The 14,232-nt window shown below is 34.4% G+C and overlaps 1 protein-coding gene across 1 annotated transcript in view; it reads right to left on the reverse strand.

Moving 5' to 3' along the window:
* Positions 1 to 13,064, reverse strand: part of LOC134747180 (glutaredoxin domain-containing cysteine-rich protein CG31559-like) — a 121,211-nt gene extending 108,147 nt beyond the window's left edge. Inside the window, exon 1 of the mRNA XM_063681765.1 lies at positions 12,827 to 13,064. The gene's annotated coding sequence lies outside the window, so the exon portion shown is untranslated. The remainder of the gene's footprint in view (positions 1 to 12,826) is intronic.
* Positions 13,065 to 14,232: the final 1,168 nt, after the last annotated feature.

Genomic DNA, 14,232 nt, shown 5'->3' on the forward strand with positions numbered 1-14,232 from the left:
TTTTCTTTTCAATTGCTTCTTATTTCTGCGCCTTCTTAATAACAGCCAAACACTGGTAGTCGAATTCTTTACTACTTATGCAGCGCGGCGCCGCAAGTCGCACCGCCTAATTTTTGCGTTGCGGCGGGCGGCACCGCGCGCGGCGACGCACGACGCACCGCAAGATTTTGCGTTGCGGCGGGCGGCGCCGCGCACCGTTTTGCGGTACCGCGCGCGGCGTCGCACGACGCAACGCCAGATTTTGCGTTGCGGCAAGCGGCGCCGCAGATTTCTGCGTTGCGGCGGCGGCACCGCAAAACGCGCCGCGTTGCGTCGGCGACGTCGCACCGCGTACATGTGGCCAGGCCCTAACGGAGTGCTAATGTTACGTAATTCAGTTTGTAATTAAAACGGGGAATTCCATGGTACGTTACTTGTGTCGCAACTCGCAATAGCTACAAAACAATGTTTCAAATATTCTCAACGATTGCCCAAAGCTAGAAATCTTTAAAAAACGATGTCTCGAATATGGTTTATGAACTCGTAATTTTACTAATAGCACAAAATTAAGATAGTATCTAGTGTTATCTTGTTCATTTATCAGTGACATTATGTGACATTTGGGTATAAAGAAAAAGACACTAAAGTACCTAGATCTTTTTATATGTAGAGGTACCTTCACTTTGTCAATAGCACCTAACCATATCAAGCAAAGTCAGTTAATAATACATATTAATGACTTGACGTCTTGTGTAGAAACAAAGATAGATATAACTCCGTAATAGATGGATACAGTCTAAGGAAAAAACGTGCCTCAAAAATCACGAAAATTTGATTCTCGATCAGATGTCGCTACTACCTTTGGCATACTCTCATATAGACGGCATTGACGGTTTCGTTTGTTATTTAACAATTTTAACGCATATCAGTGAAAGAACATGGGTTAAAATAATAAAAATAATTAATGCAAATAAAAAAAATCATTTATCCATATTTAAATACATTTTATCGTATTTGTATAAATCTTCATTTTCAGTTTTAAAGTGTGTCGATAGATGGCAGTGAATTTACTGTGGTTACGAAATTTACTATCACAGTACCGCTCTTTAATATTATATCCTCTTTGGTAGAAACAACGCTTACTTTTATGTCATATCAGCTATAACTATTAAATTTAAAATTTAAAAAATCTCTTACGCTATATACTAAAAAAATCCATTTTATGCCAAAAATGCCATACGCCATCAGTCCATCCATTGGAGAGCTACGATGCCACAGACAGACAGACAGACATTCGAACATTGAACATTTTTGTTTGAAGAAACGTCATTTTTGACACTGACATATCTAAGCCATATCGTTTCTAGAACTAGTAAATGACTTCTCATTGTTCGAATTGGCCTGATTGGCGTCAAACATATAACACCCTTCTTTTTGCGTCACGGGTTAAAAAACGTATATATGTATACGTGTGTAAACCTAATACGGGCAATAAATTAAACCAGATATAGAATTTGTCCGTCTAATCATTAATTAAGAAGTTTTTTAAGTTACACTTAATTATGACCCCGTAATTATATTTATTTTAATTTACCGAACAGCAATGTACTGCAAACATTAAGAAACATAAGATGACATGACATTACGATATACGAGCTTTTTATCGTAACTGCCAACAAGCGTTGACAGTTACTTTAAAAAGCTCGTATCCCGTAATATGTGTGGTGTATTACATTGCGGGCCGAATTATTTTGTATGGTTAAAATTTTCATTGTATTTCTAAGCAAAATCTATCTCAATATATTTCTTAGATCCTACGCTAACCACCGTTTAAATGTTCGCCCGTATTAAATTTACACACTGTATATGTGTCAAGTCGTCGTTACATTCTCGGTCTCTTGAAGCTGACTCTCTCGTACTCTCATCATTAAGCCACGATATTTCAAGGAAATTTTATTTTCCCATATACGAACTCCATTCCAGATCAAATTGCTTTTACAATAAAGAACGTCTTGGTTCTAGCAACAATCCTTCCTGTCAAGTAAACCTTATGGCATTGTATTAAGGTATACCTACAAATAGTCATTAAAACTTGCCTCTGGTGAAGACTATCACAAATATTGGTGTTCTTAAGCCTCTTACAATGATAAAGCGTTTCTTATCCATAGAACGTTAAGATTAAATACGTACGTTACTGAATTTATTGGTCAGTAGGTGTAACTGTTCAGTGACCGGGTTTCGGGTTCAAGTTTTTAATATTTAACCTTACCGCATTATTGAATGTCATGGTTAATATGTGAAGTTATTAATTAAGTACTGTAGATAATGTACATATATTCAATCGTTTAAATTTAAAAGATTGTCAGGTACATCTCGTTCTACATATCAATTAACTTTTAATTTTTTTTAAATGTCCCTTAATTTCGAACGGGTTTCATGTCCAATGTTTAAATAAATAAAAAATAAAAAGTCTTATCCTCGTGCCGCCCAATGTACATTAGGATGTATAAAAAAAACACTGCCTTTCGATGGAATGTCAACCTTCATAAAAAACAAACAAAGTAGCAACTTCATTTGTCTAGTAATATTTATAAACGAATGAAGTTCAACCTAATTAAAAATACAACTAGATTCAAACTAATTAGCTATAATTTTGTATGTTGGACGAGCACAAGGATATAAACCAAGGAATAGTTATTTGTTATACAAGGGTGCAAAGTTGTATTTTACCCGCGAGTGTAGAATTGAAACACGAGCAAGCGAAAGGATTCTATAGGTGAACCACGAGCGTAGCGAGTGTTTCAACACACGAGAAGTAAAATACATTTGCGCCCGTGTGTAACACAAAACTTTTCACCTCACTATAGCGAGGAAAGTGCAACTTCACAGGCGTTAGATCATCTTCATCACTGGAATCACTCATTTCTTTACGATATTATAACAGAAAACTCTGGAAGTTGTGTATTTTTACGCGAGTCGGTGAGAAAAGGTTTTAAGCAAAAAAATTGTTGACAATGTTGACATTTCTGATGTATGAAATGTCAACGATGCGTTTTGAAATTGCATCGACTCAACTTGTGCGTTCAGAATTATATTTAACATCATTATAAAAAAAACAAACGTTTCTTATGGAATTTTAAGGTTAATGACTTAAAATCATTAAATAAAGCTAAATTTGGTATTTTTTATTAGATTCTCAAACCATTTATTTAATGATAATTAATATCGAACGAACCATTACCATGAGCGTTTTACGTTTTGTTATCTGTCAAGCTACTTAAACACGCTCCATCCAAGGTCAAAATTACTTTCCCCACTAGTGGATAAAACGCGTTTTTCCCCGCTTGTATTGAAGGATAAACGACAACTTTCCGAGCTAGTGAGGGGAAAAATATACTTACATCTAAGTCATATTAAATTACTCTAGGAAAAAAATATTTTTACTGAGAAAGCACCATCAATTTTGTTATAGCAACATTATCGTATGCTTCAAAAATTCTCCAAAGAGACAAAAATCGATCAAGCTTTCTTGGAAAGTAACCCAAGTGGGTTTTTATAAAGATTATGTTAAGGCTTTGTGTGGAAGCCACGAACCGTGGGACCAACGGGTTCCCAGGTCGTTGGCCTGAGGGCTAAAGGACTTTTGGTCCTTCGAGCCCGATAATAATAAGTTGGCTTGAATTGAGAGTTTTCGACGTCGAATTTGTAGTATATCCTCGCAAGATCCAGGGAAAATTTAAAATGTATTTCTATGACTACACGGGATTATATTGTATTAAGATCAAAAAAAAATCTTTGATTATCAATTATTTTTCATTATTCGACTATAATGATAACAAAACTTTTGAGAATGGGTATAACGTGGGTTTGCTTTTTCTTTATAAAGAAAATTGAACTGTTTAACTGAAATCGATTGTGGATGATCAAAGCTGGATAGAGGTTTCCTTTCCACCTTTCTAGGTCAAAGGAAACTTTTTAGTTAAACTAGTTGTCGAGATTCCCACAACATTGTCTTACTCAATGAGCGCAGGAGTGTTGAACAATAGTAACAATACGTTTGGGAAACTATCACAATAGCGGGTGTATTCAGCACCAAAATATATACTACAGTCGAAATTTTACAAAATGAAAACGTATTTGACTATTTAGCAGTAAAGTTTAAAATTAAATGGCAGAATATCATCACAGGAGGCAAAATTGTGTACGGTAGCTACACAATTGCACGCTTCATCAACCGAAACCAGTGAAATTGTGTACATTGTTATATATAAACATATCGTTTTGTAATCGAGTGACTGATGAATGCGTTTGATGTGATCGTTACGAAGAATGGATGTAACGAAAATGTTCATTAGGTATCATTTTCGTATTGGTATTTAAAAAAAACCTGTAGTCTACTAGCGCTGCTAAATTAAAAGCATTAAGATTTTGAAATACATCTTTCTTAATTAGTTTGAAAATTTCAACAGATCAGATCTTTTATTTCACAGATAAGATGTTTTTGTACACACAAAGAAATGATTCAATATGAATATGAATATGAACAGTGTTTAATTAAATCCACAGTTATTTCCTGTTCTGACCATAATAATTCAGGTTCAAACACTATAAATTAAATTTGAAATTAAATTATTTTATAATAAGAACAGACCTGCTAGCATAAGTTGCGTTCTCGCGCGCGACTCCATTCATCTAGCGCGACTTCAAGTATGGACTCAGAAAGGCATCATGCTTGTTGTTAATGTGAATAACCCCCAAGCTAACTCTTAACAATATGGAACTTTCCAGAACAGTGCAAGGAGTATATTGTCCTTGATCTCCACTAAACAGGTTTGCTACGGCCATAACTTTAGCCGCCATCGATGCATAAACATGTCTGGAAGATGTGTGAAACCGATAATGCCTTCAAAAGCACATTAATAACTCAAACTATGGATGAGAAGTTTAAATTAGAAAATGTTCGAGGAAGAGAACTGACAGAATTTATATCTATTAAGGAATGTGGAATATTTATTAGCGTTTCTATTGCTGTATTGCAATCTACAGAATCACTAGGATCGGAATTTCTAATGCAGGTATGTTGAAGTACTGTTGCAAGATGAGTCGATAACGCAATGATTCAAAATTATGGGAATTCTTTCCAGAGTTCAATATAATCAAGGAACACTCATTCAATCTTGCTGCACGCTGAACTTCTAAATTTTAAACAGATAAGATTAGATACCTATATTTATTTCTTCAAGAAAAAGGCACAGTATTTTACAAAACCGGCCAAGTGCGAGTCGGACTCGCGTTTCAAGGGTTCCGTACATTACACAATCTAAACAATGTATTTTTTATGTGAAACGTGAGTGAAAATTGCCTTTAAAAACCCCTACACTTGACTGCACATTTCTAATAGGTTTTCCTGTGATCTATAGGTAAATAACTATTTTGTGTATTTTTTCAAAATTTTTGATCCAGTAGTTTCGGAGTTCAAGGGGGGAATAGTAATTTTTTGCCTATTTTCTTGAATAACTTCTAAACTGTTTATCCTAAAATAATAAAAAATATATATTTGAGATCCTCACAATGAGCTCTTTCATTTGATATATAATACAATATAGTTTAAAAAACTTTATTTTTGAATTTTTTCATTTACCCCCCAAAAGTGGCCCCCATGTTTAAAATTCATTTGTTTACGTTACATGTCCGTCAGTGGGTCACAAACATACATTTGTATACCAAATTTCAACTTAAGTGTATTTCAACTTGTGTGTATTTCAAGTAAGTAGTTTCGGAAAAAATAGGCTGTGACAGACGGACAGACAGACAGACAGACAGACTCACGAGTGATCCTATAAGGGTTCCGTTTTTTGCTTTTGAGGTACGGAACCCTAAAAAGGGATAAATAACATAGGCATAGATAACAAAGGCTTTCACTAAAAGATCGTCAACTTAACATTAGAACAGAAATCGAATAATAGAATCGAAAAAAAAAAAACAAAACAAAACAAACGAAACAAAAAAAGGAGATGTCACTGTACACATAGCTAGGGCCAACCTAGGTATTGTAGAATGTCAAGAACAAGAAAAAAAATACTAAGTTATGAAATAACTATCAGTTTAAATAAAAAATAAAATAAAAAATACATTGAATGTCACCGATATCAATAGCTAAAAACAGCTAACAGGTATTGTTATTCTTAAAGTAACAGCTGGATTTGAAAAGCCATACAAAGAACGATCGCACTGATAGTGTACTGATATAAAATACAAAATTCCCATTTACAATTTGCACACACACCGCATCACGTCATATCTGATACTCCACTATACCGAGCGGGAACGAGTTGGCATTTTTTTCCGACTTCAAAAATAAAAGGATATTTTTTACTAAGCCTTATACGGAGGCTGGAGGGACATGCCCTTCAAATTACAGGCTGCAAGAGCCGCCAAAGAAATTAATTTTCATGTCTGCTCGTTTGATAAATCGTGTTATTAAAGATTTTGTTTTAATTGGATTTTAGATATATTCTTTTATTCATCGCCTAAGGGACGGTTAATGCATTTTGTAGCATGTGGGAGGTATTTGAGTAGACTAGGCAATAACTTGAAATGTTTATATTCTCAGTATAATGGGACTATTTGAGTAATTATACTTAAATTCGTTTGTATACTTTATAGGTATATGAACCTGTATTCGTTCGATGTAAGTACTTAATATGAATTAATAAATAATAAATTTCTATAGTTTCGGTGAAATAAATGTAAATTATGTTTGATTTTTAAGGTTCCGTACCCAAAGGGTAAAAACGGGACCCTATTACTAAGACTCCGCTGTCTGTCTGTCTGTCCATCCGTCTAAGCTGTCACCAGGCTGTATCTCATGAACCGTGATAGCTAGACAGTTGAAATTTTCACAGATGATGTATTTCTATTGCCGCTATAACAACAAATTCTAAAAACAGAATAAAATAAATGTTTAAGTGCCCCTTACAACAAACGTGATTTTTTTGCCGTTTTTTGCGTAATGGTACGGAACCTTTCGTGCGCGAGTTCGATTCGTACTGGGCCGGTTTTTATTAAAACTTGAAGATGACATTATGTACATTGGCGGAATCCTACGTTTTGATCATAATATTCATAATACATCTTATGGCTAGGTACTGTAAAAGCATTAAATCAGTCTTATAATACAGCTCGTTATAAATCATAGTGCATGTACTCTATTGATCCTCTAGACATACTTTCATGTAGCTCAACAAAAAGCCAGTTTCTAGAGACTTGTGAATGTGAAGCTCACGTTGAAACGGAGCTATTAACTTTGATCGATAACATAAACATTAGAAATGGTACACTCGATCTCATCTCTTGTATCGTCTTTTTCAATTTAAACTTTAATATGTATACGCGTAAAGTTCAATTTCAAATGTATGTTCTTGTATTGTTTAAGTTCGTTCGAGAAGATTATTAAGAACTCGTTTTAGTTCTGGTTTAAATTCGAAAATTGTGAGTCTCTTGAACTCTTCAGTCAGGAGTAAAAGACAAACTGATCGTTAAAGATTCCTGAACAGACTGCTGAGAAAAGTAAGAAATGATAAGTACAATATTCTGTTTTAATATTAATAGAACAATTTCAATAAAATCGATTTACATACTTCTCTGCTTATGTCCACACACTACAACTACAAGAACTACATATATTTTTTCCACGTCTACGAATATCAACGCCTCTTAGAAAAACAGGATCATATAAGGAGATTTTTCGCCTTCTGGCTCAGGGAACCGCCTTAAGAATAGCAGAAATTTCACCTGATTTCTCACTGACTTCTAATTGCGCCAGAACAATCTTAATTTGTATCTGAATGCACGATACATCTAACCTTAATTAATTAAATGCGATGATCGGATTCGGTTCCAGTTATCAATGAAAACTAAATTGTAATATAAGTTATCCCGTCGCAGAAGTTATCTCCTATCAGTCCTAATAAACTGTACCTACCACCGAATTAACAGATATGTACATTTTTTTTAATAAGTGAAGATAGAACTATATAAATATAACAAAACATTTTGCTTGCAAATTGTTTAACCAATTTTCACTTTAATAGTTGAACTCTAGAAGAAGGGCAAATTTAGTTCTTAAACTTTATATTTGCATATAGTTATATATAATTAATCAAGTAAATGTACTTACATTTGAGGAACACTTAATTTTTGCATAACCAAGGTTCTTTGGTATGTAATCTTGTAGTTCAAGAACTTGAGCACTTGAAAGGCATTTCGTAAATCCATACTTTACACCATAATGTCAACTAACACACCGGCCTGTACAACTGCAGTAGGTTAAGCTATTTATTTTTGCCGCTCTAGTTTCACTGCCATAAACGTTGACCTCGACTTTTAGTTAAGTGTTGCACTTTTGATTAAAATCAAAATTTTTAATGTCCAGTCGAGATATTTTGACACAAAAATCTTGTTTTTACGCAATGACACATTTAAGTGTGATCTTTAACTTTAAATAAGTTTGTTTATTTTAATTACTAACTTCTCTTCTCTTGAAATCGGGTATTGATTTCAATTAAGATTCACACACCAAATCTTCACATAGGTACGTCAACCAATTTGATTCCTAGGCCACTATAGAACATTGTCGCTTTAACTACTAGATACATGACATACATCACTTAATAAGCACTGTCGTGGAATATAAACATGACTGTACCTTGGATCAAAGCAATGCACCAATCTGCTGTGACATAAAATGAAACATGCATACAAATTAAACGTTTTTGGAGGTCGGTAAATCTTTCCTCTACATAGATGATATCTCGCTATGCCGATGTCGCTTTCCACGCATGCGTCAAACGCGCGAGTTGTGGACGCCATCTGCGATGTCATTCTAATTGCGTACTAAGTGTCAGGCGAGCCGAACGGTCTAACAAACCACTGAGTACGCTCTCCGATTACCTGTAAGTCGTGTTGATTTTGAGGTCTTGGTTTAACTCTGGCTGGTCGTTCGATCGGCTCGCGTGCATTCGGAATACCGCCCGCTAAAGTGAAAACGACGTCTGCGCATCACCGTCCGGTCCGTAACTCCCGCAGCTATAAAACGACTTATGTTACAATCATCTCACATATATTCTTGACCTTTATAAAGACGATATCGTGGGTTGATACGTTTGACGTTTTCACCAGTTTGAGATAAGATAGTGTAAAATGGGATGACATTTTTAATTTATAGCTCTGTGGAGGTGCAGCGGAAATCTTTCTCGAGCTTTTTATGGGTTTACCGTATGCGTTATTTGGTGGTGTGTGGATCTGATATCATCTGATAATGTAGGTATATATGTATTATGGTATGTAAAATTAACTAATCTAGAAAATAAACATGGTTTCCTTTCCTGTAAGACTCATATTTTTATAGCTAAATTTAATTCAAGTAAATATGTTTCATAATAAATAATTAAGTTACTAATACAGGAAACCATAATTGAGAACAATTGCAAAATTTGCTACATAAGTCGGGTAATCAACTAATCAGGTTGTATGTTTACATAAATCTTGACTGCATAATAATTACACTTTATTTTTTCCCCTTTTTCCGTTGTCTAAAATAAGTCCTGCTCCTGATGAACCTTGACTTTAGCGTATAACTGGGCTCTCTAGTTGAATACAAGATCTTTGCTCGATTTAGCTTGGGATTCGTGATATTTGTCAAATCTGGCTAGAAGGTAGGTACAGATGTCTATAGACAGAGCTCCAGAAGATACATCTGTGCCTAATTCCCGCCACACATTGACATATTTGTCAAACAGATCTGACGGACGGACAAACATATTTTTAAGACATACATAGGTACCGTAAAACTACCAATTTATACTCAAAAATCTTCCGGTTATGGCTAAAACTGGCTTGTATATGTTTGTTTACGTGTGAATATCTACTCAATAGGTAAATGACGCAGTTCCGAGGTAAAATATTTCCATAAATAGTAGAAAAACTCACATAAATCCAAAAAAACCGGCCAAGTGCGAGACGGACTTGAGCACGAAGGGTTCCGTACCATTACGCAAAAAACAGTTAAAAAAATCACGTTTGTTGTATGGGAGCCCCACTTAAATGTTTATTTTATACTGTTTTTAGTATTTGTTGTTATAGCGGCGACAGAAATACATCGTCTGTGAAAATTTCAACTGTCTAGCTATCACGGTTCACGAGATACAGCGTGGTGACAGACGGACAGAAAGAGACAGACAGCGGAGTCTTAGTAATAGGGTCCCGTTTTTACCCTTTGGGTACGGAACCCTGTGTTAATACCAGACTTAATTACGTATTGGACTTGTGGATCATGTTAGTCCCTTTCTAACAAAAGCTGTCAAAAAGTGACATCCGCTTGTACCTATTACAAGTTACAAGCTTTTGAGAAACGGGCCCCTGGACTATACTTGGGTTATTATACGGTACTTGTTTGTTTACTAATTTTAGTAACTGTATAAGTACCTAATCGTGATCTATACGATAAAAACAAAGCTTCTAACTGATGATATCACATTAAAGATGACCTCAGATCACGTGCAGAGAACAAGTGTTACCGGATACAGTACTTATCTTATTTTTCCATGACTCTGTCGCCGTTAACTGACAATATAAACCTTAATACAAAGCCATAAGGTCATGTTGTTGTTAGTACATGAACATAGCTATAATTGTGCTTTTAAATGCCATAATTTTCTCGAGTCGCCGCTTATTGATTGACAAGGAGAATGTAATTATAGCTAAGTCAGGCGAAGGTGTAACATGACTTCTATTTACATTATTTATAACAGCGACGCATTTTTAAACGCAAAACTCAATCCAGGTGACGTAGCCAAATGACAATTGCACCTAGGGCAATTAGAGCGGTAGGACGGTAGGACTGTGTGGGGGGATGGTAGCCTGGGGAAAATCCAGGACCCTTCCGCATCACACGAGACGGTTCGCATGACTCGCATTGCAGCTAGTGCGCACCAATAGGTAAGTGTGAGTGAAATTCCCAATGTCACCATTTGTAGTGCATTTCGCGCGCAATATCATTATCAAAAGTATCAAAAACTCAAAATATTTTAATATCAGAATACCATTTCCAGATTCTCATCCATTTTACTGCACAAATATTTGTAAATTCTACCTGATTTTTAGGGTTCCGTACCTCAAAAGGAAAAAACGGAACTTATAGGATCACTCGTGCGTCTGTCTGTCTGTCTGTCCGTCTGTCACAGCCTATTTTCTCCGAAACTACTAGACCAATTAAGTTGAAATTTGGTACACATATGTAAGTTTGTGACCCAAAGACGGACATGTAACGTAAACAAATGAATTTTCAACATGGGGGCCAGTTTTGGGGGGTAAATGGGAAAATTAAGAAATAAAGTTTTCAAACTATATCGTGTTACATATCAAATAAAAAAGCTCATTTTAGGAATCTCAAATATATTTCTTTTGTAATTTTAAAATAAATAGTTTAGAAGTTATTTAAGAAAATAGCTAAAAAATTACCATTCCCCCCTTTATCTCCGAAACTACTGGGACTAAACTTTTGAAAAAAATACACAATATAGTTCTTTACCTATAGATGACAGGAAAACCTATTATAAATGTGCAGTCAAGCGTGAGTCAGACTTAAAATTTACTTAGTTTTGATCCGACCCTACGAGAGCAATTTTCACTCACGTTTCACATAAAAAAATACATTGCTAAAAATTGTGTAATGTACGGAACCCTTGCAACGCGAGTCCGACTCGCACTTGGCCGGTTTTTATTGTACTTGCAATTCATTGTTTTTGTCTTGGTAAATAAATATCTTTTTCTTTTTTATATATTTATATAGCTAAAAATTGTCGACCATCGGATTCAATTTGATGACTGCTTAAGAAAGGAAACACGTAAAATATGAATGTCAAAATATGAACCTACCTGTTGATATATTATTATGACATTAATACAGTCCCATACGTGCGATCAGGTAAAATAACTTATTCAAATCGAAATAAGTACTTTTTAACGCAGTCTTTAGCTAAGGTCGGTTTGTCTTCCGTAGCCTATTACCTAATTTCTTTTACCCTGTATAATATTCTACTTTCATAAATTTCTCGTATAAACATAAATAAATGTATATAATATTAATAAGTATAACCAATAAATAAAATTTAAGGAAAAAACGTGCCTCGGAATATCAAGAAAAAGTTATACTCGAATAGATGGCGCCACACCTTTGACCTATACTCGGGTAGATGGCGTTGGCGATACCGTTTGATATATAACAATTTTAACACGTATCAGTGAAAGAACATGGGTCAGTCATATGGCGTTCTAAAAAATCCCCCTAAAATTATGCCTATATACATTTTTATTTTATTTTTATACATTTACATTTTTAGTTTTAATCATGTGTCGATAGATGGCGGTAAATTTCCTGTGACTATAAAAATTATCATGACAATAACCCTCTGTTGGTATAACCATGTAAAATGATAACGTCTTAGGTAGGTAGATAAATATTTAATATGGGACCAGGTAGTTAATTATTTTCTATTGTTCACATGCATAAATGCTAGTTATATACCGATAAAAAAACTGACTACAGCTATTAATTGCTAGTTATCTAGTTATAAGTACCTATTCATTATACCTATAATAGCGCTAAATTGTTCAGTTAATTTTCAAAGTGGGTTCAAAGGCCACTATTGCCAACAACCTCACCATAGGTATTTCTGAAATCTCAAACAAGAAATTGCAACAATGACACACAAAACGCCGTTACACTAAAACTATAAACAAAAGATAGGTAGTACGTCTAATTAACATTAAAATTTACAAAACTTACCGTAATGTGAGAAAATCCGACCTTAATGTTGCCACTGTTTCTAATCAATGTCACAAAAAAATCAGCCTCCCAAAGGCGGTAAACACTGGCCACAAATAACGGACACTACGCGAAAAAGAAATCAAACGTCAGTTCGAACGCGATTGGCCGGTCAATTGGAGTGTTCGAATTTCAAATTGACCAATAGCGTGACTTGCGTGGAGCGGCGACAAGTGCTTGACGCGGACTGACTTGAGGTGGTTTCTCAAAATCTCAAATGACTGGTAGTCGATGAGACTCCATTCACACTGTCAAGTTAATTCTACATCTACTACTTTAAAATGGACCTTAAGTTACAGAGATATGATTGATTTTAGGTTATTAGAAAGTGGAGTTTAAGTCATTGTGCGGTTAGAGCTAAACGCATTGCCACCTCGGTCGCCTTCACATGCGCACGAGTTCTTTTTTGCACCAACTTGTTTTAATTTCTAGGTTTATTTCCAACAGTTGAAATTCCACAACGGAATTTTAGTAAAAAGTTGTGAAGGAAAATATTGAGGTAGGTATCTTAAATTATTTCAATATAAATGTGGGTAACAATTGAAATTTAATATAATATGGAAATAAGTAGAAATTTAAACTTTTTATTTCGGACCATATGAATTTGATACAGTTATATTCATAAATAGACATAAATAATAATTATTTTTAAGATTAATCTCAAATTGACTCATACAAGTACGTTGATGTCTAATGTATGGAGGGTATCTAGACATAATGATTATATTAGTATAAAATAATGTTAATTTCATTTACTTCTCTTAGTATAGATTAAAAAAATACATACCTAATAGGAGGACTCGACCACTATGTATTTAATAAGATTTCTCGAATGCGTGGGTTTATTTCAAGTCCATATTTTTTGATTTAATACTGATACATATGTACTTACTTTAATATACATATTTACCTACATATGTGTTATTAGTTACAGTAAATGTTCACTTTACTTATATAATTGTACTGTACTGATTACTAATTATTTAGTTCTTAAATTTTTTATTTATTTATATATGTACTTAATGTAGTTACTTTTAACACAATGAAAGACATGCATACCGTCAGGTGATAATCAAAACTGACTAATTACCACTACAAGTTCATAGCCATAGTAAACCGTATTAGTAACATAGTAAGGTTGATTTTTGATGTTTAATAATTTTTTTGTAACTTAGTGAGTTTTGGTTGTCACCTGACGATACTTTAATTCTTAAATCGTCAGTTAATAACCAATACTCACTGATTACCACCACAAGTTCATAGCCATAGTGAACCGTATTGTTATCTGAATAAGGTTGATTTTTGTTTAATTATTTTTTACTAATTAGTGAGTTTTGGTTGTCACCTGACGAAATGAGTTTCACAGG

This window comes from Cydia strobilella, chromosome 14, assembly GCF_947568885.1.
Source record: "Cydia strobilella chromosome 14, ilCydStro3.1, whole genome shotgun sequence".
NCBI lineage: Eukaryota > Metazoa > Arthropoda > Insecta > Lepidoptera > Tortricidae > Cydia > Cydia strobilella.